Genomic DNA, 24,956 nt, shown 5'->3' with positions numbered 1-24,956 from the left:
CAGCTGCTGTACCAGGGACGGCGCCGGGAGAACCTGCAGGCTCCATAGCACATAACACAGTGAGCTACAGAGGTAAGGCTGGCAGGTGGCAGTACCTGGCCTACTGTTACGATCACCTCTAGAGGGAGGTAGGCGCCAACTCACCGTGCCAGCATCTCGACTGGGCTCTTTCAGCCAAGGAGTGAAATAAGCCATGACTGTGTTGCAGCTAAGGTGGCCAACCCTCCAGGATGGGCCTGGCGATCTCCAGGAGTTAAAGATGAACCTTTCACTAAAGATGGTGCCATGTGAGGAAACCTCCAGGAATATGTCTAGCCCAAAGTGGCAGCTTTGGTTACAGCGTTCCTGTGAAAATGCAGTGAAGCCGCATCGTGCAGCATCACCCTGTGCTGATGAGGGGTGGGGGGTGTCGGCTAGGGGAGACTGGAGACCACCTCTCTCTGCTGCCTTGGGGAAGATGGCTCCGAAATGCCTGAAGGAGGGTCCTGGATTGGAGACAGGGAGATGGGGTGAGCCGGGAGCAGGGTCCAGGGGAAGGTGGCTCATTGTGGTGAGGGTGAGGTGTCACAGGTGTCCATGTGAAATTCCCCTCTCAAATACACAGACGCAATTACACGCATCCTCATACAAGCACTCACTCATTCACACATATATGTGTGCACACACATGCACATACTCAGAGACAGTCACACCCACACTCGTGCACATTCATGCACACTTGCATACAACTGCACAGGCACATTTCCCCATACACTTGTGTACGCACACACCCCTGCACACGTGGATGGTGGTGTGAGCACTCACCCCCCCCATCCTGCCGCCACCACACGTGCAAACACTCAGGTACCTCCACACAGTTGTGCACATGCATACTGCTTTCAGTGCTGTCCTGGGGGAAGGTCTTCCCCAGCAAAGGGTGCCTGGTGAGCAGAATGCAGGGGGCAGCGCAGGCCTCGGTACAGCTAGGGTGACCTGATGTCCTGATTTTTGGGCTTTTTCTTATATAGGCTCCTATTACCCCCCAACCCCAGTCCTGATTTTTCACACTTGCTGTCTGGTCACCCTAGGGTGCACCCACCAGCTGGCTCCTGGAGGGAATCTCTTTGTGGGGCAGATTCAGCCCTGCTGGGGCCATGCTCCCAAAGGACAAGCCCAACAACCAGCACCTTCCTGGCTCATGGCTGCTTTATTCCAATGGGGGTAAGGCCAACTCCCCCCCCCCAAAACACTGTTGCCTTTGCTGTCCTGGGCCCATAACCACAACCCCAGAGAGGCCTCCTTTGCACCAGGCCGTCCCCCTAGCGACTGCCTGCTGCAGCCTGATTCCAGTCACCGGTGAGATGAATTTGGGAGCCTCAGCCTTGTTCCTGGCAGAAAGTTTTCCAGCTCATCCCCCGCACCCCTCAGCTGGGGATGATGGGGGGCGCAGGAGTGGGATGGGGGGCATCAGAAGAGCTGTGGGGGGGCAGGGCTGTGGCTCAGGATGAAGGGGCGTTGGGGAAGAGCTACTGGGGATTGTGGGTCAGGATTGAGCTAATTAAAAATGGGCAAAACTTTAGAACCCTCCGGGAGGGCCAGGAGCTCATTCCGCTTCCGTGCAATGGAAGGAGACCCGGCAAACTCAGGACACCCCCGAGCGAGGCCGGAGTGGAAGCAGCTCTCCGGGGCGGTCACCCCGGCACCCTCCTGCACCTGCCCGGTTACGCCTCCCGCGGAAACGGCTCGTTAGCTGGGTGGGGGGAGCAGAGAGCCCGTGTCTCTGCAGCTGCCCCCGCGCGCAGGCCCGGCCCGGCCCGGCTCCTGTTCGCCGGCGAGCTCGGGGAGATCCCCCAGGCCAGCCGGAGCCGGAGCCGGGGGCGCGGGGCTCGCACGAGGCTCGGATCTCGCGCGCGCTCTGCATTGTGATCGTTTCCCTGTGGCAAAGCGGCTGGCGCGTGAGGGGCTTGGTCCCCGCTCCGAACAAGCGAGCCCGGGCCCGCCTCCCCGCCGCGAGCCGGGGTCCCCGGGGCGCGCCGGCCGCGCGCATGGGAGGGGCCCCCCCTTGCCTGGCCTAGCCGGGCTGCGGGGGGGGGGGGGCGGCACCGGGAGGCACCATGTGCTGAGACCATTTTGCATCTTCCCTGCAGAGCCCCAAGGGGCGGCGCAGCCCGGGCTGCCCCGGGGGGAGGCTTTTGTGTCGCCTTGGCCGCGCCCCCTCCCCCCGGTTCCTGGGGAAATCCACCTCCGCATCTTCCCCCGCGCCGCTCCCCTCCCTCCCTCCCTCCCCGGGTGTCGGTCCGTACAGGAGACACCGTCGTGTCTTCACGATTAACCCCCTAGATCCGCAGTGCGGGGCCGGAGAGGAACCCGGGGGTCCCCGGACCCTCCCGCTGCCCCGTCCCCACCCGGCCCGGCGCAGGCTCGCGGGGGAGATTAATCCGGATTGATTCTCCGGGGCGGGGGTGTGGAGGGAGTCGGGGGGGGGGATCCTCGGCAGGAAGCAGAGGAGGAGGAGGAGGAGGCGTGAAGCGCTGGAGGAAGCCGGAGCTCAGGATGTAGCCCTGCGAGGAGCCGCTCCCCGGCACGGTAAGAGGACCGGGGGGGTTGCCGGGGGACGACGGGGGGCTGCCGGCTGCCGGGGGACGACGGGGGGGTTGCCGGCTGCGTTGCTATCCGCCCCCCCCGGGGGGGGGGGAGGGGGCACAAGGCTGCAGCTGGATCCGGATCCTGGCGAGCGAGCCCAGGCTGGTGGCTAGTGCGCGCAATCGATCGTCAGTTAGTCGCCTACTTTGCAAGGGCTCGTCCCTGCCCTGGTGGGGGGGACGGGACTTTGCGCCCCCACTTTCCCTGGGCGAAGCGAGGGGTGGGGGGGTGCCCGGCTCCCGGCTCCGGCTCCGCAGCTCGCTCTAGTCTCGCTCCCGCTGGGGCGGAATCTCGCCAGGCTCCCGCCGGAGGTCGCTGGTGGCTGCCCGCGCCGGGGCCGGCTGGGTGCGAGGGGCGAGCGGAGCCCGGGCACGGCTCGCCCCCGGGGCTGGTTCGAGGCGCAGACGCCCCGCAAGCGGGGGGGGGGAGTTGCTGTAAGGGAGAAAGCGACTTGGGGGCGTCCTGCGGGGGGTGAGGGGCGTGTGTCTCCCCGAGCCGCAGAAACTTGCGGGGCTCAATCATCTACCTGCTGGGGAGAGAAGTGAGACCCCCGGAGATTTAAACCGAGGGAATAGGGCAACCCCCCCAGCTAGAACCCCCCCCAATTTTGCGGGGCTTCCTGGTGTGGGGGTATCTCCACCCGCAGACGTGTTAGCGCTGGGCTGGGGGTTCCCGGCCAGGTCCCCTGAGAATTCCCCTAGGCAGCCACCGGCAGCTCCGGCTGCACCAGCGATTTTAAATAGTTACAGTGGTGCCTGATTCTCCTCATTGAGCCACTCAGCCGTTCCTCCAGGTGACTGCCCAATCCTGGGGGTGCTGAGCCCCTTTTGGATTGGCTAGGGGTGCCCTGGCGGGGGTGCCCTGCGGAGTAGCTCCAGACTTGGAAGCATGCAGAATGAGAGGCTGTGCTGGAAAACGTGGGCCTGTGCCTCAGTTTCCCCACCTGTAAAATGGGGGTGGTGACACTGCTCTGCCCCGTGGGCGGTGAGGCTAAATGAATACACTTGTGCAGTGCTCAGAGTCACTCTGATGGAGGGTGACACAGAAGCACTGAGGAGCCTGAGCTTGGACCCCAGCAATTTTCCCAGAGGAGGTCCCCAAAGTAAGGCCCAGATCCTGTGAGCTGCTGTGCACGGGGTGTGCGCTGTGCCCAGCTGTGCTGAGCAGCAGGCAGGATCATGCTGCTGTTACGCAGAGGGTGAGGGCAGGAACTCCCGAGCTCCTGGGTTTTACGGGCTGGATTTGGTTCTTCGCTGGTTTTATTTTTCTGATGGCTACTTTGATTGATAGTAAATGCTGCTGCTTGGACAGGCCGTCCCCCTGCCCAGCAATCTGCTTGTGGAGTCACAGAAATGGTGCTGATCCCGACCCCGAAGAGAACAACACACTCTGCAGGCCGGATAGGGGCTGCCTTGTAAAGAGCGGACGCGGTGGGTCTGATTTCCTCTCCCTTTACAGCGGGGTAGCTCTGCTGACTCCAGTGGCGTCATTGCTGAGTCACACAGAGCAGAATCAGGCCCTGGGCTCCCAGCTGTTGTTTGAAAGCAGGGAGGGTTGGGTGTGGGCCTCATTCTCTTCCCTAAATCCAACAATCTCCCCACCAGCAGCCTGGTGATGGGCAGCAGCGTAGCTCGGTCTCTGATCCCAGCCTCGGCGGCTGTGGATTCTTCCTTTGTTGACTTAAATTGGAGCAGGATGTGGCCCTAAATGTAGATTCAAAAGGTAGCGTGATGTAATGACTGCCAGCCTGGGCCACCCGCTGGGTTTGACTCAGGGACCTCTGGCACTGCAGCGCAGACCTCCTTTAGGTGAGCCGCAGCAGTAACTCCATTAGCTACCAGCAGAAGTAGGGCTGTTATCCCATAGTAGGCAGGCCAGCTGGAAGGGGGATGGGTTACAAGTACACACTAAAGGCAGGCATGGAGATTTGGCATAAGGGGAACCCTTCCTCCCTTCAGAGTGTGATGATGAGGGTTAGACGTGTTCTCATGGCGCTGTCCTGTGGGCATCCATGCCTGGACAGCTCCCTGGTATCTGTTTCTTGATGGCCCTCTGGTGGGCAGTGCGGTTCCTTTGTTGGGAATTCTATGGGGCAGAGGCTGACAGACATTGTGAAGCGGCTTGGGGTGTTTTGCTGGCACTAACATGTTTAGCCAATCGTGGGAAGATTTAATTCCCATGTTGGGCTCACTCTCAGAATCAACCTCAGGCTGCCTGCGCGGAGTGATCTGGAGGGACATCCATCCATCCCCAGCATGCCTGCTTGTGCTGTCAGTGGCCTGTGAAGGTCTGGGTTTGCCGTGTCCCAAGCACTGTTCTCGTTGGCTGCAAAACCCCCAATAAGGTTGCAGGGGACTGGTCTTTCTTAGCAACAGCATTGGCGACCCCAGCGTGGCGGGGGTGAGGTGGTCGCTTACTGTAGGTCCTGGGTCTCTGTAAGTTACTAGAGCCGAGTCTCTGGAGTGCTAGGAATTGGGTAGTGCCCCTTTAAATAGTTTGGGAGTTCTCTAGTCGGCCTCCCTGTCTTCTGTTACAGTCTTGCCTGGAATCTCGCATGAAGGCTGCCAGGCACCAGATGTGTCAGGTCTGTATGACCTGGGTATGATTTGTACAGCACCTGGAGTGGCGGGGGTGAGGAGGGACCCTGCTGATGGCAGACCCACCTGAGGACATCTGCTGCCCCAATGGGTCCCTCCAGGGTGGGTTTCAGAGCCCGACTGGGAATGGCTGCAGGCTACGCAAGGCGTGAACCAGAGTTGTAGACCCGGCTCTGAGACTTGCCGCCCGCAGGTTTTTTGCAGTGTAAATGTTCTCTCAGGGGTTACATCCATTGGCAGGTTTATGGCTGGCATCTAGACCCTGAGCATGAGGCTCAGAACTGATGGGATGAAAATACAGCTGGGTGGATGGTCATTTATAACGCCAAGCCCCCATAAGATGGCCCTGGCACCCAAGAGAGGGCTGGATTCTGCCGGGGTGAATCTGGAGCGATTCCGGAACAGTTACTGTCGTGTGAATGAGAGCAGGAGCTCGCTGGTAAAGTTTAGATTCCCTTAGGAAAGAGATGTCATTTCCTGTCTCTCTCGCTCTCCTTTTCATCCCACCCAAGTGCTTTTAAGTGCTCTCCTGTAAACATTTCCATGTGTTCCCCAGCTGCCGGAGTCCTCGAGGACACTCCTCCGTAGGCGGCTGAGGGATCTCTCCTTTGACTGAGGGAGGGGATCTCGCCGTGAGGAGCAGCACACGATAGCATCACCGATGCACTTAGCGGAGGGGTTGGCAGAGGATCAGCCCTTTCAATGCATTTATCAACGTGCCCGCGGCTCCCGTTTCAGCAGGAGTGTAAACACGAGAAATAAACAACCACCAACGTAGCCACAGAGCCATTTGAGTACCTGGAATGGGAAGCTGGCACGGGGCTGGTGCTGCCAGGGCGTGTACATGGGGAGATGGCACAGAGCCGATCAACCTCAGGGTAGAGCTTGGTTGGGTAGACTCTCCGTGAACTGCATCTTGTAATACTTAATGCCCTTGCTTAGCATCTTCAGGCCTTAGCCCCAGCTTGGAGATTTCTGTACAGACAAGTTCTGGGCTTTGAGCAGGGCCCCAGTGAAGCATGACCATCTCACAGCTGCTTGGTGACCTGCGTGTGACTTAGTCCACACCCTAGAAGTAGTCTCAGCTCATAGAGTTTAAAGCCAGAAGGGACCATTAGATCATTTCATCGGTCTTCTTGTATATCAAAGGCCGTTAGCTTTCATCCACTGGAGCCCAATACTTTGCATTTGACTAAAACATTTCAGTCTTTGGGAGGCCAAATGGGGGTGTGCCTCAGGCAGAGAACGGAGAGACCCAGGTGCCAAGTAGATCAGAGGTGGGCAAACTATGGGCCAGAGCTTTTAATCTGGCCCTTGAGCTCCATTGCCCCGCTCCGGTCAGGGAGTGGGGTTGGGGCCATGCCCTGCTCTGGTGCTCCGACCCTGCTCCCTGTCTGGAGCACCGGGTGGCGGAGTGGGGCAAGTGATGGGGTGGGCCTGCCCTGGATGAGAAATGGGTGGGCCATGGTCCACCCATGGCTGCGCCCCTGGCGCCGTGTGTCTTTTCTGATTTAAAAAACACACTGCTGTCACAGCTCTTCATTCATGGCCCACCACACAATTTCCATACCCAGATGTGGCCCTCAGGCCAAAAAGTTTGCCCACCCCATGATCTAGATCATCCCTAGAGTGTAGCCATCCCTCTGATTCCAGTGTGGCAATAAAGCAGCTGCCGTAGACTGACCAGTTCAGGAGAAAGAGTGGGTCCCACTGGGGCGGTGGTGGACTGGAGTTAGGAGGGGAGCTTGCAGTGCTGAAGGTGGGCCTCAAGTCTAGCGTTAGTGGGCTGCTGTCCAGGTGGTAAAACCACCCCGACAACCCGTTCCCTTGTTGCTGAGAGAGATCAAGGTCTGGATGGACCATGAGGACCCTACCCCAGCTTTATGGGGGGTCTTTCCTGCTGGGGGCTGAGGCTCATTGCTGGGACACTAGCATGTGGGAAGCTTGCCCTGCTGCTGCACCAACTCTGCGGATAATCGAAGGACTTAAATCACCACTTACAATCTTTCATCAGCACTAAACTCCCAGATGCACTGCTCTGCAGGTAGATAAGGCATGGCCATTAGCTAGCATGTGGGTCAGTGCCAGGGCTGTGAATGCAAGTGATCCAGTGTACTGGGATATTAATTAATAGTTGCTATTGGGGACGGGGGGATATTTGGGGGGTAAAAGGTTGTGCTGTAAAAGGAGGGTAAGTTTTGGGACTGTGGTACCCATGCTGGGAACATGAGTCTCATACCTCAAGATACATCTGTGATGAAAGGGGGTCATTAGAAGTAGCTCCCTTCCCCTCCATGGGTTTTATCATGGTCTAGCCCTGTGATATGAAGGGTAGAAGTGGATAATCTTAGACCTAAGAGCGAGTCTAAAAGTCCTGTTCTGTCTGATGGTATCGCTGTGCTGTCCTGCAGCAGAGAGCCTGCCCCCCCCCCAAAAAAATACCAATTCCTAACGTTTCACTGATCTGCATTTTGCACAGTTTTTGTCTGGGGCTAAACATTTCCCAGTGCTTGTGTCCAGAATTTTTATTTGGACCCATCAAGAGTTTTGTGGGGGGATATGGGATGGAATATCACTGGCACAGAAAAACATCCCGTTTCAAGTCTTTTGGGTCCAAATATTGCACTTACAGCTAAGATCTGTAATGAGCTGCACTGAATCCTGGATCTGAACAGCCAGGAAGTTTGGATCCAGATCTAAATTTTGCACTTGGCTTTGATTTCCAGCATAAGCCGGAACAGCTGGCCACTTTGGATCCGAATCCAGGTTTTGCACATGGCCCTTATCTCTCTAATAATAAGCTGAACAAAAAACCTGGATCCCGCCTACCCTGATTCTTTTCTTTTTTGGATCTGGAGCCAAGTGTTGCTCTTGGCCCTTATTACCGTAATACCTGAACCAAAGCCCTGGAGCCAAACAAAATGAGGAATTTAGACACAGTTCCAGATTGTGGGACCATCAGTCTCCACACAACAGGATTCCCCCCAAAAGCTCTCAAACCCAATGAAGGACTGAATATTAGGCCAAAAAAGTTATTGACTGAACAGGCTTCTGCTGTATCACGGAGAGCATGGAGATTCCCATTGCAGTCCTGGGTGCTTGCTCTGGGACTTTGGCAATGAATAATTAAAGTTACATTTCCTGGAAGGATACAGAGTGCTAAGAATACTCCTCTGATTTCTCTCTTATTTCAGAAATGCCTAGCGGCAAGAGTGAGCTTGCATTAAGACCCTACGCTCTTTGGGTCAGATCCCCCGTTGGTATAAATTGGCAAAGCTCTATTGAAATCAAGAATAGTCGGCTGGTTTCTCATCTTCACAACCTGTCTCACCATGATATAGTGGTTCCTTCCTTCCTACAATGTGCAGCTGGGTTAATCGTCAAACAGTGGGCTGATGCATGCGAAAGGGCCATAGAATTGCTCCTTGAAAGGCAGGCTAGGGAGCTTGCATACATGGGGAGCAATTCCCTTCTGCAAGCTGCACAGCAAATAGGAATGAATCTCAAGTGGTGCAATCTTCTCTGGAGCGGCTGGGGAAGGTTTTCCCAGTTACACCAGGGAGGTGCATAAATAGATCACCTGGCCCCCTTTCATCCTGATGGTGGCTCAAGGAGAACTTTCCCCGGGTGGCTCTCGAGGAGCTATGTGCTGCAGTGGGCACCTGTGCAGAGTGGAGAGGACACGGTGGCCCCTCGGATGCAGGCTTGTTGGTCTGTTTCCAGGGCGAAGTAACTCAGTTTTCAAAATACCTTCGCTATTAAAATCGCAAGTGCCCCATCCCTCACAAGGGAAGGACCCCAGAGCCTGGGCTGTTTCACTGAGCCAAATTAGGAATTAAACGGCGATAAAGCTGGAACCAAAACCCAGCTTAGGGGTGGGAGAGTTACACTCTCACCTGGATGGGGAATGGCCTGGGCCCAGCTGGAGCAATAAGCTGTTACCCACGTCTGGATGGGCTGCCTTAAAAAGTTGATGTATTTAATGGTGAAGGCGACGGTCAGGTCTCTGTCCCTGGTGTCTCGCTGGGTGTGTGTGTGTAAAGCGCTGGAGAACTAGGTTCAGTTCCCAGCTCTGCCAGACTCCCTGGGTGACCTGGGCCAGGTCGCTTCCCCTCGCTGTGCTCATCTCCCTGCCTGTGAATTGTTTTCCCATGCGTGGCGCTCGTGCCGGATTTCCCCATCACTTCCTAGCCCCCTGTGAGCAACGTGGCCATCCTAAGCTTGTCCTGATGCAAACTTGCCACCACCCTGCCTCATTTGGCCTATTCATAGACTATGCAAAAGTCTGTGGCTGGCTAGGACTTTGTGGCTGTGCCTCTGCTGCTCCCCGAGGGGCACTGGGGTTTGGCTGGACTGGGGCTCAGGGGATCTGAGTTCTATTCCTGGCTCTGCTACTGACCTGTGTGTGACCTTGGGCAAGTCACTGCACCTCTCAGTGCGTCTGTTTCCCCTCCCATCTTTTCTAGTTTGTTGGTAAACCTCTCTGAGGCAGGGACTGTCCCGCAAGGTGTGTCTGCAGCCCCTGGCACAGTGTGACCCTGATCCCAGTTGGAACATGTCTATGCTGCACACTAAGTCCGGGCTCTGAGTCAGGTTTGAGCCCAAGTTTCCCTACCATCCACACACACACCAGTTTGCCTGGGGTCAGCCAGCTCTCAGGAGCCAGGTCCTCAGACCCTGCTCGGGGGGTGGGTCACTGCCACTCGGGTCCAAGCCCTGTCACTTTGCAGTGTGGATGCAGGTCACGCTGCAGACCCGACTCAGAAGGTCTGCGCAGTGCAGCATGGGCGCGTTAGCAAGGCTCTGAGAGCCAGGTGTACAATGCGGTGTGGCCGCTCAAACATGGGCTTGGCAACAACGAACTGTCCACAAGCCTGGGCCCCACAGGCCTGGGCTTTGCATGCAGTGTGGACGTACCTGTAGGCACTGCCACAATACAAACCGTAAATCAGAGTGAATCTTCCTTCTGCAGAAGCACTTGCCCCTCCCGCTTGCACGAAAAGAAAATCCCCATTAGCTCTGAGCAGTGAAGGGGCACAGCTGGGTACTGATGCCATCCAAGAGAGGGCAGTGGTGTCTGTGTGTGTCTCTCTCACACACACACACACACACACACACACACACACACACACACACACACACACACACACACACACACACACACACACAAAGTGCGCACGCTCTCTCTTTCTTTAACACCAAGGCTGAGAGATTTGACAATACCGATGAGTCACCGTATTTGAAAGGCTGCCTGGCTGCTGTGCTTGGCAAGCCTAGAGGAATCCTTGAGATCCACATTGTAAAATCCGTGCAGCTGAAACAGACTTAAGTCTCTAGTTCGTGGCTTCCTCCCACAGCTTCCTAGGGATTCCTCTGCTGCCGGGGTCCCTTAGGACAGCTCAGTGCTGGCAGCCAGGGCCAGGTGCTGAGGCAGGCCTAGGGCCCTGTTGCAAAGCCTTGGCCCCGTCGAGCTTGTAGGTAGCCCTGCTTTTTAAGTAGGGAGGGGCTAGCCTCAGAGGGACAGGTGCAGCCCTTGGGTGACCTGTCCTTTGCAAGGTGGGATGGAATGCTGCACCCCCATGTCACCTCTGTCCTCCTCCACCCCCGGCACGCCTCCTTTTCCCCTGCCTTCTCTCCTGCCCCCTCTCTCATGTCGCACGGTCTTGCCCCACTCCGTTCCCCTTCCCCCTCCCCTGTTCACCTGCTCTGCAATCTGTCCCATCTGCACCCCCTCCCAGAAGGTGAGCTCTCCCCCAGAGTGCAATACAATGGACAAGAAAGCACAGGCTCCCACTCAGCTCCGCACACCCCCTTCCGCTCGGAGCGAGCCAAGAAGCAACGTGCGAGAGAGTGAGCACAGGGCAGGAAATCTGCGCTTTCTCCCATCTCCTTTCCCAGCCGCTCCTCTTCTGTCAGCAACACTAGCTCCTGGGGATCTCGGCTTTCACCAGCCTCCTTTGAAGCAGAATGTAACTGACGGATTGTTTCGCTGCATTTCGGTGTGCGGATCGCTGTTCTGGTTAGGGTGATCTGGCGCTTGGAGGGAGATAGTACAGCGAGGGGAAAGAAATGACTTAATCATTCTCAGGCCAGTACTGTGTGTGTGTGTGTGTAGGGGGGGATCTGATCAAACTACATGGTCTGGCAGGTATGTCGGCTCAGTGGGGTATGTGGAGAAGCATGTGACGGGAGAGCAAATGCACGTGGGACTAAGGGGAATTAATTTGTACAATTATACAGTTTTCTAAAGACAGGCGAGGTCTCCCACACCACGGCTAAAAGGCAGAGTATCTGCGGATGAACTTTGGCATCTTTCTATTTAAACTCCCCTAAAACCTTCTATAAATCCTAATTAGACTTGTCACATTTTTATTCCCGCCCCCCGAAGGCTGGAATTGGAACAAGTAATGACGTGATTTCTAATCAGCTGCAGAATTCCTATTTTCCCTCGGCTCTGGTACAGTTCAGAGAGACATGTCTCAGGGCCTTTTCGGCTGGTGCTGCCCAAGCAAAGAGGGCTACTTTGCAATTCTCTCTTTTCAAACCTGGCTTATCGCACGCGTATGCTTCACGGCTCCAGAAAATTAATATCCCTGCACCTTTGGCAATAATCCTGGGGAAATCCTACAATAACAAAGCAGTGGCGGGGGGGGGGGGCGGACAAGCACTCATGAGCAACACTACAGTAAGAGGGAAGGGGAGTCAGGCTTTGGGGGTCCATTCCTGGCTGTCACTGACTTACTCTGGGACCTTGGTGAGTTTTATAGGAGTGTGATATTAAGAGGTGCTGAAGCCAGTGGGAGCTGCCGTTGCTCGGGACCTCTGGAAATCAGGCCACCTGACCACCTGGGCCTCAGTTTATCCCTCTTGACAAGGCTAGAAGGATACTAGGGCAGTGCAAGGCGCAACTGATGCCTGTCAGTCTCGTTAAGCAGCTTCACTGAGGGCTGCTATAGAGGTACAAAGCTTTATTGGTAGGACGTGATTATGGATCATTCATAGCTGTTGAGTTGCACTTGAAAAAGCATTTTCAGGTGGGTGCCCAGGGTCATCTGGCATGCAGGTCGATGCACACGCATGGACAGACACACTGACAAATGGCCTCAGTGGTGGATGGCTCTTTTTTTTGACAAAACCCCATAATGTGTGACTTGGCACCCAGGTGACTGGTGCAGCATCGAAAATGCAATCAAGGAAGCCTGTGTTTGAGGTGACATTAATACTGCTGGCATTGCTCTGTATGGGCAGCCATGTGAACTGCCTGTGCTTTGTGAAGGTGCCTGGTTGAGCGTGTTAAGGGAGGGCCAACCTGTCACGGCTACCACAGGATAAATGTTAAAGGACAATAATGGTAAAAGTCCTACTTAAGCCCTTTGCACGGGAAGGAATTTAACTCTGTCAGTGCAAATCCACTTTAGATGGAGTGATCCTTGGTGCATTGTCAGCAGCGGGGATTGGGTCTGGGACCTCTGGATTGAAACACGTGAGACTTTTCTGCCTGAGCTTAAAGATCTGGCTCTGTTAGCCAAAGTCTGTAGCAGCCCATCAACCTCTATGTTGACTGTATCTCAGTTCTGGGCAAATGCACCCGTATTTCCCCTCTGTTGTCCTGCAAGCGTCCTCCTCCACTCTAGGCTCCTCGGCTGCCCCCTTTCTTGCCCAGACTCCTGTTGCTCTCCCTCCTGACCAGTGTGTTTTCCCAGGCTGCACGGTTTCCTGCCAACATTGGCCATGAAGAATAAGAGACAGACCCTGTCCCAAACAGCTTGCAAAGCATCTGTGTTTTGCTTTCTCTTCGAAGGCGTTTCAGCACAGCTCTTTCTAAGCAAGCTCATTTATTCTCAAGGCAAAAGCATTACAGAGAAAACAATAAAAGAACCTACTTCCATGCCAGTCATCTTACCAGCTATTACCTCTAGCAGGGGTTCTGGTAGGAGTCAGTCCTTCAAACCCCATCAAGAGGCTTTCTTGTGGTTACACCTTTATAACAGCCTTAGCTCTGACTGTGTAATCAGCTGACAATGTGTCTCTGCTTAGGGCGTGGCTTCAGTTTTTTTGACTAACCGGAGGAGGAATTTGCATTCATCCTTAGAAATTTCCCAGGAAATGCACTGTCCCAAAATATCATTTGGGTCTGCCGCATTGTTCAATACAATCCTTTCATCATCCAGGCCCACAACAATACAGAACCTGTGCATTTAATATAGTGGACTCCAAAGACACTTAAACTTCATTCAATAAGGTTTTTTTCCAAGGGTATTACAGGAAATTACCCCTGTGTCCCAGACTGCTCATGGCTAGAGGGGGGCAGAGTGGGTGCGGCTTACACATCCACTTGAAGAAATTGGGCCAATATGAAAGCAAGTCTTGCTAGATGTATCTTTGCTCTAAGCAGGCACTTCTGAACATGTCACACTGACGTTCTGTTTTTTCTCTGGGACACCCTGCTGCTCTGCTCACGTCCATTCAGAGTCAGACCTTCATAGACAGAGGACTTTGCACTGGACTCAGCTCAAGATCTGGGGTTTCAATTGGCATCATTGCTGTTAGTAGGACGGTAGCGCTTGGAGAGCCCTGACTGAGACACCCCTGGAATAAGAGGTAGTCCCTGTGCCAAACAGCTTACAAGCTAAACAGCCAAGACTGAGTGGAGAGGAAACTGAGGCACAGAGTGACATGACTTGCCCAAGATCACACAGGTCAGTGGCAGGGCTGGGAATAGATCCTGGGTCTTCTGAATCTCAGATCGCGACTCTGTCCACTAGCCTATGGTGGAAGTGAAGGCCAGTTTTTTCCCCCAACCTAAAGCCAGACTCCTAGAGCCTCATTTAGGCACCTAAAATAAGTGGCCTTGGTTTTTGTTTTTTTCCTCCAAACTGCTGAGTGCCTGAATCTCCCACCGGCTCCCATGGAATTAGTGGTGAGCACGTCCCCTTTTCCAGAGGTGCCGAGGTCGGGAATTTGGGCTCTACTGTCAGGCAGCCAGCTGTGAACAGCGCCGGGTTCCTTTTGCTGCAGCAGAAGCGCTCGTCTCTTAGCAGGTCTGTCTCCCTTGCAGCCAGCCAGCTAAGTGGGCTCCTGTGTCCTTTAATCACCGAACAACTGCCACCCACAGCGTTTCTACCAAGGTTCAAGGAGATTAGTGTGGATCCCTCTGATGGGGCAGCAGCCAATGCGAGTGCTGCCCAGCTTCTGGCTGTTAACTAATGCCCAGTCTGCCACTGAAGGGAGCGGCTGGGTAAGTGGCAGAGCTGAGGTATTAGGGAAATCCAGGGCTATCGTGTTTACTGAATTAGCTTGAGAGTGCGCGCGGGCCCTGTGCATGGAAAGTGACTGCAGAGTCAGCTTCCTCCTCTGCCTCTGAGCAGCTGTGAACAAAGAAATGGGCTGTTTAGCGGTGGGATCCGTGTGTGTGTGTGTGTGGGGGGGGGGGGGGGGCGCTGCAGTCCCCCCCTCGCCCTGCGAAGATCCACGTCTCTTTCTGATTCTGGGATGTGTGGCTTTGTCAGCTCCAAGGGTTCAAGAATCATGAGCTTTTTAAGCAAGGCGTAGTATTGGGGTTGTGTTTATTTGCCTTCTGGAGTCGTAGCCAGAACCAGGAGAGACGGAAACGTACTTAAGCTGGGATTCTCATGGCACCGTGTGACTCCAGCAGCTGGGGCTTTAAGAAACGCATCAAACATGGCAAGCCGGAGAGCTGGCAGCCCTGGATTTGTGTAGGGGTCTCCCTCGCTGTCATTTTTTTGACCAGTCGCAGCCAGGATGCTATTAACCCTGTTCACTCAGGGCTGTCTCCTGCCCATCTTGGTGGTGCCAGACCAAGGGTCTGCCTGGTCTGGTGTCCTGCCTCTGGTGCACTTGGTGCTTCCAAGCACTGCAACCCCCTGTACTCCCGACGGCGCAACGCATCCCCATGAGAGCAGGTGGGAATAATGGCTGATGACCAGCCTGTGCCAGGCAGCAGGAGGACGGGGAGCCTGGGGTAATGACAGAGGCTCTGCTTAGCCACGTGGAAGAGAGGTGGTTTCTGAGACTGCAGCGTGGCGGGTTGGGGATGGATGGGAACTCTGCCAAGCAGCCTCCTTCCCTTTCCAGTCGCCTGGTTTGTTCAGGGAAGGCAGTGGCACCCTGGCAGAGGGGTAACGTCTGTAGCTCCAGCAGCGAGGTTGGACTGTAGGAGAAAACAAATCTAAGCAAGGAGGTGCTGAGAAGAGGCTCCTGGAGCATCACGTGATAGAGGGAAGACATTTGGAGCAAGAGCTGTAGGGGATAGAGTGCCATGAACTCCTGTGCATTCCCATTTGTGCATCACTGCCCTCTACTGGATGGAATCAGAACTGCTCCATTGTGCATCATGGGCCCTGTACTGTTCAGAGATTCCCCTTCAGCTCAAGAGGCGGGGAGAGTGCTTTTGGAGCAGGAGGAGCTGAGTTCTAGTCTCACTGCGCATGGGTGCTGGCTGTGCTCTGACTCTGGAGGAGGGTAGAAGCCAGGTAGCAATGGAAGAAGCTGTGTGGCTGAATGGAGCACTGCCTGCTGATGGTGGCTGTGAGTGCTGTGGAATAAAGCCTTTAGACTCAAGATGCAGATCCCAGTCCCCCAGTTTGTCGGGGAGTTGGGTTGGGAGGTGCTCAGGAGTGTGATGGCAGAAAGAAAGTACTCTGGCTTGGAGTCCCCAGCCCATGGAAAAGGAGATAGCTTTTAACAAAGCGGCAGCTGGGTGTCCTATCTACAGAGGATCTTAAAATAACCCCCTTCCCCTGGGCTGCTCCCTGTGCGGCGCCGGAGGTGAACCCTTAGCTAGCTTATGAAATTCCAAATGTCAGGAGGGAGCCTGTGGGGCTGGAGCTGATGCCTTGCCAGTGAGCCACTGACCTAATTCATGGGCTGGGGGGTGGGGGGAGCCTGAGGATCTGCTGCGTTGTAGCACAAATTTCAATATTCCACTGTAACGTATTTAAAATATACAGGCTTGTAAATTACAACTCCCTGGGAAACTTGTCCAGCTGTGCCATGTTGGGCCTGTGTCCGTCCATCTGTCTGTCTAACAATACATGTGGGTATAAAATCTGGGCAGCGTGGTGTAGGGAACTGATCAGAACTGGGTGGCAATTGGCTCCGAATGTCTCCATTTGGAAGTTACTGTGAGTATGTAAACTTGTGAATGTAGCTGTGAATAGAGATTTCTCCATCTGGGAGCTGCTCTTGCTGGCTCTTGTCTGAAAGCTCTTGTAAGAGCAGGAGTCTGTGGTATCCTGCAGTGATGGGACTCCCAACCCCTGGTGCTTTGGGGTGTTGTGGGTTGGTTCTCTAAGCTTTCCCCCCATCAAAGGGAGGTTGTTTTGTCTCTTTCCCCCGACCCATTCCATAGAACGGGCTGGGATATAGCCCTTGAAAACCATGGCTCTCTGGGCATTGATGGAAGGCAGGAGCATTGGCAAGGGAAAGGTTATTTTGTGGATAAGGTATTGGACTGGGACCCAGGAGATCTGGGGTCAATGCCCAGTTCTGCCACAGACACACTCTACGACCATGAGCAAGTCACTCAATCTCTGTGCCTCCTTCCCCACCTGTACAGTGGAGATAATATTCCTTCCCTGGCCTGTCTGGTCGGTGAAGATTATCAACTCTGACTGCACAGCATCCAGCCCAAGGGGGCCCTGATCTCTGCTGGGGCCTTGAAGTGCTGCTGTGATACAAACAGTACATCACAAGCCCTGCATGTGCAGCGAGCAGGAGTGAAGTCCCAAATGAGGTCATCATTTTGTCTCCAGATCCAACTTCTTTTTTTTTTTTTTAAATGTGAAAGGTGATGGGGCATTTCCAGGTAAGCTGACAAGCAAGTCAAACCCATTAGTCTGAAGGTGTTAACGTCTCTGTCTTTGTTCTGGGGGAAAATCCTGCATTCTCTGAGCTAGCAATCCCGAACTCTGTGCTCCAGAGGTGCATGCCAGGATCTCCCTAATGCAGCTTATTAAAAGGTTTGACAAGTGCCAGGGTGACACGCACAGAAAACCATTGCCTTGAGGCTGTGATCTGGGGTCTGTTTCCAATTAAGTCTCTTCACCCCAGGGGACTGGCAGATGAAGTCCCTGGAATGGCCTCAGAGCTTGCACTTGGAGCGTTTGCATCCTTGGTGGCACAGCCCTGAATTACTTAAGGAGATTTATGGCTCTTGCTTGTAATAGTGCTTCATTGACTCGCCTCTGTGGCATTATTGAGTGTATGTGAGATCATCAGGTTCCTTTGGGACGGGGTCTGGATTTCGGTGGGGATGGACAGGGGCATGGGGGATGGTCCATGCTCTGTGTTGGTCTGGGCACCTGGGTGCCAGGTAGATGCTGATGTATTGTGAAGGTCATCGTGATGGTGAAAAGGGGCTGGAGGAGGAGAGATGCAGGGGGCTGAGACTAAGGAGGGCCAGGAGAAGCAGTTTTGGCCGCGGTCGAGGAGGGAGAGGATGGGGCGCTGGGATCTGAGGGGTTTGTGGGACAGGATCGTGTGGCTCTGGGAAAGGCGGAAGCCCCATCACTGCGGTCACTGAGAGTGAGATCGTGGGGAGAGCAGCCCCTGGGGGATGCCATTGTTGAGCCTCCGGTGGCGGGAGCATCCCGTGGGGTTGAGCATGGTGTGAGGACGTAGACGGACAGACAGACAGACCCTATCCCCGGGAAGGGGGATGGGCGAGCTGTTCCACCAGATCTCTCTCAGCCGAGCGCTACGATTGCAGGAGGGGCAGAGGGTTTCTTGGCCCCAAAATTCAAGGGAGCAATGAAATCACCCACCTGATTTTTGCTGCTGTTGGGCTTGGGGACCAGAGAAGAATTAGTGTGAAGAGGGATCCCCCCACTCAGCCTCCTTCCTCTCCAGGCTGAAGGGGAAGGGATGCGCTTCTGCAGCCACCCGCTCCGCACGAGCCCCACGCTGACGGGCCGCTTCTGAGTGGGGCTAGATGCCGGGCTGTAGGCACACCCCATGAAGAGGTGCCATGGCAACCGCCACAGCAGAGGGCCAGGACTTGCCCCCAGTGTGCCAGCCCCAGATCAGGTGGCCTGGCCTGCTCTGTGGTGAGTGTGGGACCAGGTCATTTCCTCTCTAGTGGCACCTGCTGCTTGCTCTGCCGGAGGCGTCCGCAGAGCAGACATCACTGTGTCAGTTGCGTTCGGGGCCCGCCCCCTCTCTGAGCCGTTGTTTCAGGCTCTCAGCCCCTGCAGACTCAGGCAGGCAGAGCTGACTGAGTCACTTTTGCTTGGGTCACGTTTTCAAACTTTTCTAACCCTCACAGTTGCAAAGAAACATCTATTTTTAAAAATGATAGTTGAGGTCCTGATACCAGTAGGTGACTCTGGGAGCTGGGCCTATTTGCATGGGCCCGGGCCTTCATTTGGGTTTGCTTTTTGGGCTTATAGGTTGGCTTGCGGGATGAGAGGGTAGGATCCAATCTCTAAAGCTGCTGCTCTTCCTTTGCTCGCTCTGTGCTGCGAGTGCTTCCCCTGTGACTGTCCCTCATGTTACACGTTCCTCAGAGCTCCCCTCGTGTTGAATCTTTCTCGATGCTCGCTGGGAAGGATAAGAGACATGTCTGTGCAGTGTGGGGCCAGGGCACTGACTCCGATCGCTGCTGAGTGGGAGCTGGCGGGCTCAGTGCAGGGTATGCAGCCTCGCCTGGTAAATCGTTAAATCACTCTCCCCTTCCTTTGAAATGCGAGGTGGCTACGGAGCGAGAGGCCAGCACGGTCACAGCTCAGTGGTGGAATCGGGGCCATCACCCCGTGTGTTTAGAGGAGGGTGTGGTGTTAGATACAGAGATGGTCTTGTGGTAAAAATATAGGGCTGGAAGTTTGGGATATCAGGAGTCCGTTTCTGGCTCTGCTGCTGTGTGCTGGGGCAAGTCACTTACCTAACCTTTATGCCTCAGTTTACCCAATGGTGATTGCCTACTGGCAATGCTCTTCTGGGGTTTAACTTGGTGTGGCCAAGCCATGCTCCTTATCCTGGGCTAAATGGGGACACAATTTGGTCCTAAATGTGTTGTAAATCTCTCTAGAAGTGCCACATATATTTAGACACAGACAGATGCACAAGCAAACAAATCTGTAGATGCACATGTGCCCACCTGCCCAGGCCTGTGTGACTATACTGGGACCACTCACTAGCAGACCCAGAGCACAAAGAGTCAAGTGAGAGGCAGTCCAGGTGGTGCTGATAAGCCACCAAGGAGTCCTGTGATGTTAATAGCAGAGAGGGGCGGATGGAATTCTCCTGCTTTCCCTTTGCCTGGGTTAAATTATTTAACAGCCCCCGCTCTGGCAGGAAGGGCTGCAGGCAGATGTAGGCACGAAATGAGAATTAAATTAGAAAGGATTCCTGCTCCTTCTTCTCTCTTCTGCACCCCTCTACACCAAGTCCCCTCCAGCCAGGGGACGGGCCAGGTAACGGGAATTGGGAGCACGAGTGGGTTTAGTTGGGGGTCATTTCCAGTTTCTCAGATTTATTGCAGCCATTGCATGGGGCCATGTAAATGAGTACATCTTGGAATAAAGAATGCAGGCCATGCTTAGAGTCCACCATCCTGTATCTTGGGGAGCAGGGACTCTGAAAAAGATTTGGGGGTCACGTTCAGCTGATTATCCATCGTGCGCTCCCCCGGTGATGCTGTGGCTCGGTGGTCGAATGCGATGGTAGATGTAGAAACAGGACTCTCGAGTGGGGGTGGAGAGGTTCTTTTGACCGGGTCTGGAATGCTGCGTGTACCGTTGTGCTGCCCGCCGTTCAGGAAGGATGTAACTAGATTGGAGAGGGGTCAGACATGAGTTACGAGAATGATTGAAGGGTTTGAAAACCTGCCTTATAGCGATAGACTCGGAGCTCAACCGGGCGGGTTGAGGAGTGGCACCTACATGGGGAATAAATATTTAATAACGGGCTCTTCAGTCCAGCCGCGAAAGGTCTAACACCATCCAGTGGCTGCAGGTTGAAGCTAGATGAATTCAGACTGGAAATAAGGTGTAAATTTTTAACGCCGAGAGTAATCAACCATTGGAACAATTCCCCCAGAGTTGTGGGGTCTCCATCACTGACCGCTGTTAAATCACGGGATAGAAGCTCGGCTCTGGTTTGGGCCTGTGTGACATGGGAGGTCAGATGAGAAGATCTTGGAATCTATGAATTTCCCGCTTTTAAAGGCCAAGCTGTCAATGATCGATTTAGGCTCCCAGGATCCTATGGCAGGTTGGCTTTCGGGCCCCGTGACCCATCAGGGCATAAGCCAGCCTGAAATTGATGTGGGGGGTAAGAGGTGGGGCGTTAGGAAGAAATGGCTCCTCTGTGCAGGCTGTCCAATCATTGTCCACACAGGGTTTCTAGCACCTTCCTCTGAAGCAGCTGGCACTGGGCTCCCAGACCAGATGGAGCCCTGATCTGGCTCGTCTGCTCCGTAGCCCTGGGAGTCCTCGCTTCTGCAAGGGGATCTGTAGTTCCCAGCAGGATTCATAAGAACGGCCACGCTGGGTCAGACCAAAGGTCCATCCAGCCCAGTGTCCTGTCTTCCGACAGTGGCCAGTGCGAGGTGCCCCAGAGGGAATGAACAGAACAAGGAATCATCAAGTGATCCATCCCGTTGCCCATTCCCAGCTTCTGGCAAACAGAGCCTGGGGACACCATCCCTGTCCATCCTGGCTAATAGCCATTGATGGACTTATCCTTCGTGAACTTATCTAGTTCTTTTTTGAACCCTGTTATAGTCTTGGACTTCACAACATCCTCTGGCAAGGAGTTCCACAGGTTGACTGTGTGTTGTGTGAAGAAATACTTCCTTCTGTCTGTTTTAAACCTGCTGCCTATTAATTTCATTTGGTGACCCCCTAGTTCATGTGTTACGAGAAGGAGTAAATAACACTTCCTTATTTACTTTCTCCACACCAGTCATGATTTTATATTCTTACATCCTTACATTCATATGTGCTCTCAGTCATGGGAAGCGTGGCTGGCAGTTCAGGCTGCCGTTGCCTCCCCACCTGGTGGGTCTGCACGGGTTTTATTAATGCAGATTAAAAGGAAAGGTCTCGGCATTTCTTAACAAAATACACTTTTTTTCAGTGCTCCCGGCTCCTCTTTTCCCTTGGGCTGCTGAGAATATTAACACGGGCTGGGCTCGCTGGGTTAGGGAAAGCAAGCAACATCTGCCTGGTTATGGGACTGTGATGGGTGTTCCTGTGTGATCAGAATGGTTGTCTCTGTCTGTCTGTGTGGCCATGAGTGCATGCGCACATCCATTTCTCTGTGTGTACCCACACGTGCATGCTGTGTTTGTGTTGTATGTGTCTGAGTGGGATTGTGTGTGTGACTGTGCACACATGTCCATTTGTGTGTGTGTTTGTGCTGTGTGTGTGTGCACACGTGTGTGCCTGGGATGGTGTATGTCTCTGAGTTTGTGTGTATGCTCCAGTATACACAGGGCTGTGTGTGAATTTCCCTGCAGTGATGGGTGAATGTTTTGTGAGAGTTTTGGCTTTGTGGGGGTGTAAAGATGTGTGTGATTCCATGTGAGAGTCTGTGCATGTGCAGTGTGTAGGTGTGACAGTATTGAGAGTGGGTGTGATCCAGTGTGTGGGTGTGATTCTGTGTGAATATCTGTCTGTTTGGGTGGTGTGTCTACCTCAGTGAGGTTGTGTGGAGAAGTATCTGGTCGAGCTGGGTGATGAAGATCTCAGACCGGGTATGCGGGAACCGTTCAGGTAGCTTGTTCCCTTTCGACCCTGTCTCGTGTTCTGCATTAGGCCTTGTGGGATTCCCCTCCCCCCACGCAGCCAGAGGTCTGTCCTCCCCCTGCCGCTGTCCAGCGGATAAATCGGCGCCGCTGCCGTTTGCGTTACACAGCTGCTCAGCTTCACTCTCGGCATGGAAAGCCCAGGGGGATTCCACAGGAAGAAAGCGAATTCTCTCTCCTTGCTGCTTCCGCCCTCCTCCTCCTTGTGCCGAGCGGAGACGATCAACTTTATGGCTCAGTGGCAAATTCAGAGTGAGTTGAGACCCGCCGGTGTGCTAGCTTAGGGGGCCTGGGTGAGCAGCGTACCACAGGGGTCTGTGGATGTAGGGCTGGGGGAACCAGGCCTCTATTTATCCACAGGGAGGGTGTGTCATTGGGTAGCTGCAGAGCACACTCAGTGCCCCTTGCCAGTGGGCCTCAAGCCCGAGCTGGAAGGCCCCCCTTCCCAGGGGCATCCTGTCGCCATGGTGCAGGCAGTCATCAGCCCCACTGCCACCTGTGATGGTCATTTATGTGCCATGAACACCTGGCCGACAGAACGTTGACTTATTCCATCGAGCCCATTACATGCGGGGACCCCTGGTCGCTACTGACCGAGGCTGGATTTGAACCAGTGACTCGGCTGTGCAGCACCTGTATTAATCCCTGAGCCAGCCAGCCTATGGCAGGAATTGGTCTTAACCCTTTCATGCCCAGCCCCTGAGCGTGAAGAGCACCTTTTTCCAGCAGCTGCTCCATCTTCTCTTGTAGCAGCGGGGACACACCGTGCTGCTGCTGGCCAGTGCTCATGTGAACAAGCCCAGGTGTTTGTCACTCGCTGTGCCAGGGCCAGTCCCCAGCTGGCAGCTCCAAATGGAAGGATCCTCCCGTGAGCATGCACGTTGTGCCGCGTCACCACCCGTGCGGCGCACCGATGCAGCCTGGGACCTCTCGTGAAGCGATGTGCTTGGGTTGGCAGGAGGACGGGGATCCCATTGCTCATTAAACCACAACACGTCCCCTTGGTGGTAGGACTTTGACCCAGAGAAGGCTCCAAACCTGAGCCTTAGGGCCAAGTTGGCTGATGAGCTGAGGAGGAGATGAGGTTAAAAGGACAGCGATGAGGCATCAGGGAGGGGCTGATGGGCAGCAGTGAGGTTCCCTTCTGGAATCAAAATCTGACCCAAAAAATAAGCGGCGGGCAGCAGTGTCCAGTTGACGGCACTGTGTGTAAAAGTGTAATCTTGGGCGTGCGAGAGAAGGAAATGGCTTTGGAGAGAAACACGCCCAAATGGGAGCATGCACAAACAGAGGTGCACATGTGGAGAAAGAAAATGGCTATTTTTGGAAACATCACCAGTTTTTTGAGTGTGCATAATTGTAAAAGTGGTGGGAAATGTCTATCATTCGCAGCACAGCCAACGGTGCATGAGGGTGAGCTGGCGTGTGCTTGTGTATGAGGAGGAGGGGAATGGCTCATGCTGGGAACACGTTCTGGGGTGCGTGTGGCCTTCGTGGGTCTGCCTACTGCCTTGGCGAATGGCTCCTGATGCGATGTCTCTGTGCAGTGAGCAGATTTTCCTTCCTTGCCCTTGGCAGCATGGGGCAGATGGGCCATGCTCTGCTCAGCAGCATCACGAGCTAACGAGGGCTGCATGGATGCACACCCCGGTAGGAGGAGGGGGGCTTGTTCTTAAACTCTCTCTCTCGAGGCCCAGTAGGGCTCCTGAAACAGCAAAGCAGGGCCCTCATGTTACCTACTGGTCAGCACCTGTCACCTGTCGTCGTGCTTGCAGTCTATAGGGTTTAGTGATAGGCTATTTGGTGCCCCCTGGCTCCCATCGCTTGTATCTGATTGGCTCACCTGCATGAATGGATTTGCCCTCTCCGCATCATGAGGCAAGTCAGTAGCCTTGATGTCCCCATTTTGCAAATGGGGACACTGAGGCACAGGGATGGAAGCAATTGCCCAAGATCACCCATTTCTGGCAGTGCTGGGAATTGAACCCAGGTGTCCAGAGACCCAGCCAGTGCCTCAGCCCCAAGGCAGCCCTTCCTCTTGTAAAATGAGAGTGACCCACACATTGTGCCCTGCTTCCATTGAGAAGCATCTGTGTGCCTGCCTCTGAGGAAAGCCATCCTGGGTAAGGCTACGTTTCTAGCAGAGGCTTTGAATTCATGGTTCTTCATTGCACCTTCCAGGGGACTTTCAAGCTGTGCACACCTCCCCCTGGAGTAGAACGGGCCCCTTTGCACCTTCACCAGCACGGGCCGTGTGGGTGTGCATGTGGGGGCTGCATTGCCGGGGGGAGTGGTGTTCGGGGCTGGGGCTAGGGCCAGGCAGTGGAGGGTGAGACATGCACATGAGCATGGGGGCTTTGGATTGTGCTTTTAGAGATCAGCCTACCCCCATGGCTATGGCTGCTGGGGACTCTGAGAGCTGTCCAGGGTGCTGAACAGAGAGACCTGCTTGCAAGTCTGTCTTGTTGGGAGAGACAAGGTGGGGGAGGCAATCTCTCTTATTGGCCAGTTTCTCCTTGGCTGCAGCAAGTGATCCAAACCCACTGAAGTCCACTGCAAGACTGCCCTTGGCTTCAGGCTTTAACTCCCGGTGCTGGGCCTTTCTCCCGAGCACCTTTCATCTGGGCTCTCAAAGCATTTTGCAGCCATTCATTAAGCCTCTTCCCATGGTGCAGCTAATGATGATTGTCCCCCTTTTACAGCTGCGTAGATTGAGGTACAAAGAAGTTGAGATGTGCCTGAGATCTCACAGGGGAATCGTTGGCCAAACCAGGGTAAAGAACGCTGGAGTCCTGACACCCTGTCCCCTGCTCCAGTCCCATTTCAGATGTTTCCCCAGCAAGCTACACCCGAGAGAGGGCAGCGAGGACCCAAGGAGAGCTAGGGATGCTTAGCTCTACCCCTCCTTGCACACCCTTAGCCGGAGGTCCCTTCGTGGCTACAGGGGGAGGCATAAGAGATTCAGTTGC

The 24,956-nt window shown here is 54.6% G+C and overlaps 1 protein-coding gene across 5 annotated transcripts in view; it reads left to right on the top strand.

The window, feature by feature from the left end:
* Positions 1-1,271: 1,271 nt before the first annotated feature.
* DLGAP3 (DLG associated protein 3) overlaps positions 1,272-24,956 on the top strand; it is a 123,664-nt gene continuing 99,979 nt past the window's right edge. For 2 of the 5 annotated variants that reach the window (XM_039511737.1, XM_039511733.1), the window contains exon 1: positions 1,945-2,565. The gene's annotated coding sequence lies outside the window, so the exon portion shown is untranslated. Of the gene's footprint in view, positions 1,336-1,943; positions 2,566-24,956 lie in introns of those variants that run through there. The other 3 variants (XM_039511736.1, XM_039511734.1, XM_039511735.1) reach the window with 3 other exon arrangements.

The sequence above is a fragment of the Mauremys reevesii genome, linkage group 23 (genome assembly GCF_016161935.1).
Source record: "Mauremys reevesii isolate NIE-2019 linkage group 23, ASM1616193v1, whole genome shotgun sequence".
Taxonomy (NCBI): Eukaryota; Metazoa; Chordata; order Testudines; family Geoemydidae; genus Mauremys; species Mauremys reevesii.
Note: the sequence above shows the minus strand (reverse complement) of the source record. Positions and strands in the feature narration are given on the sequence as shown.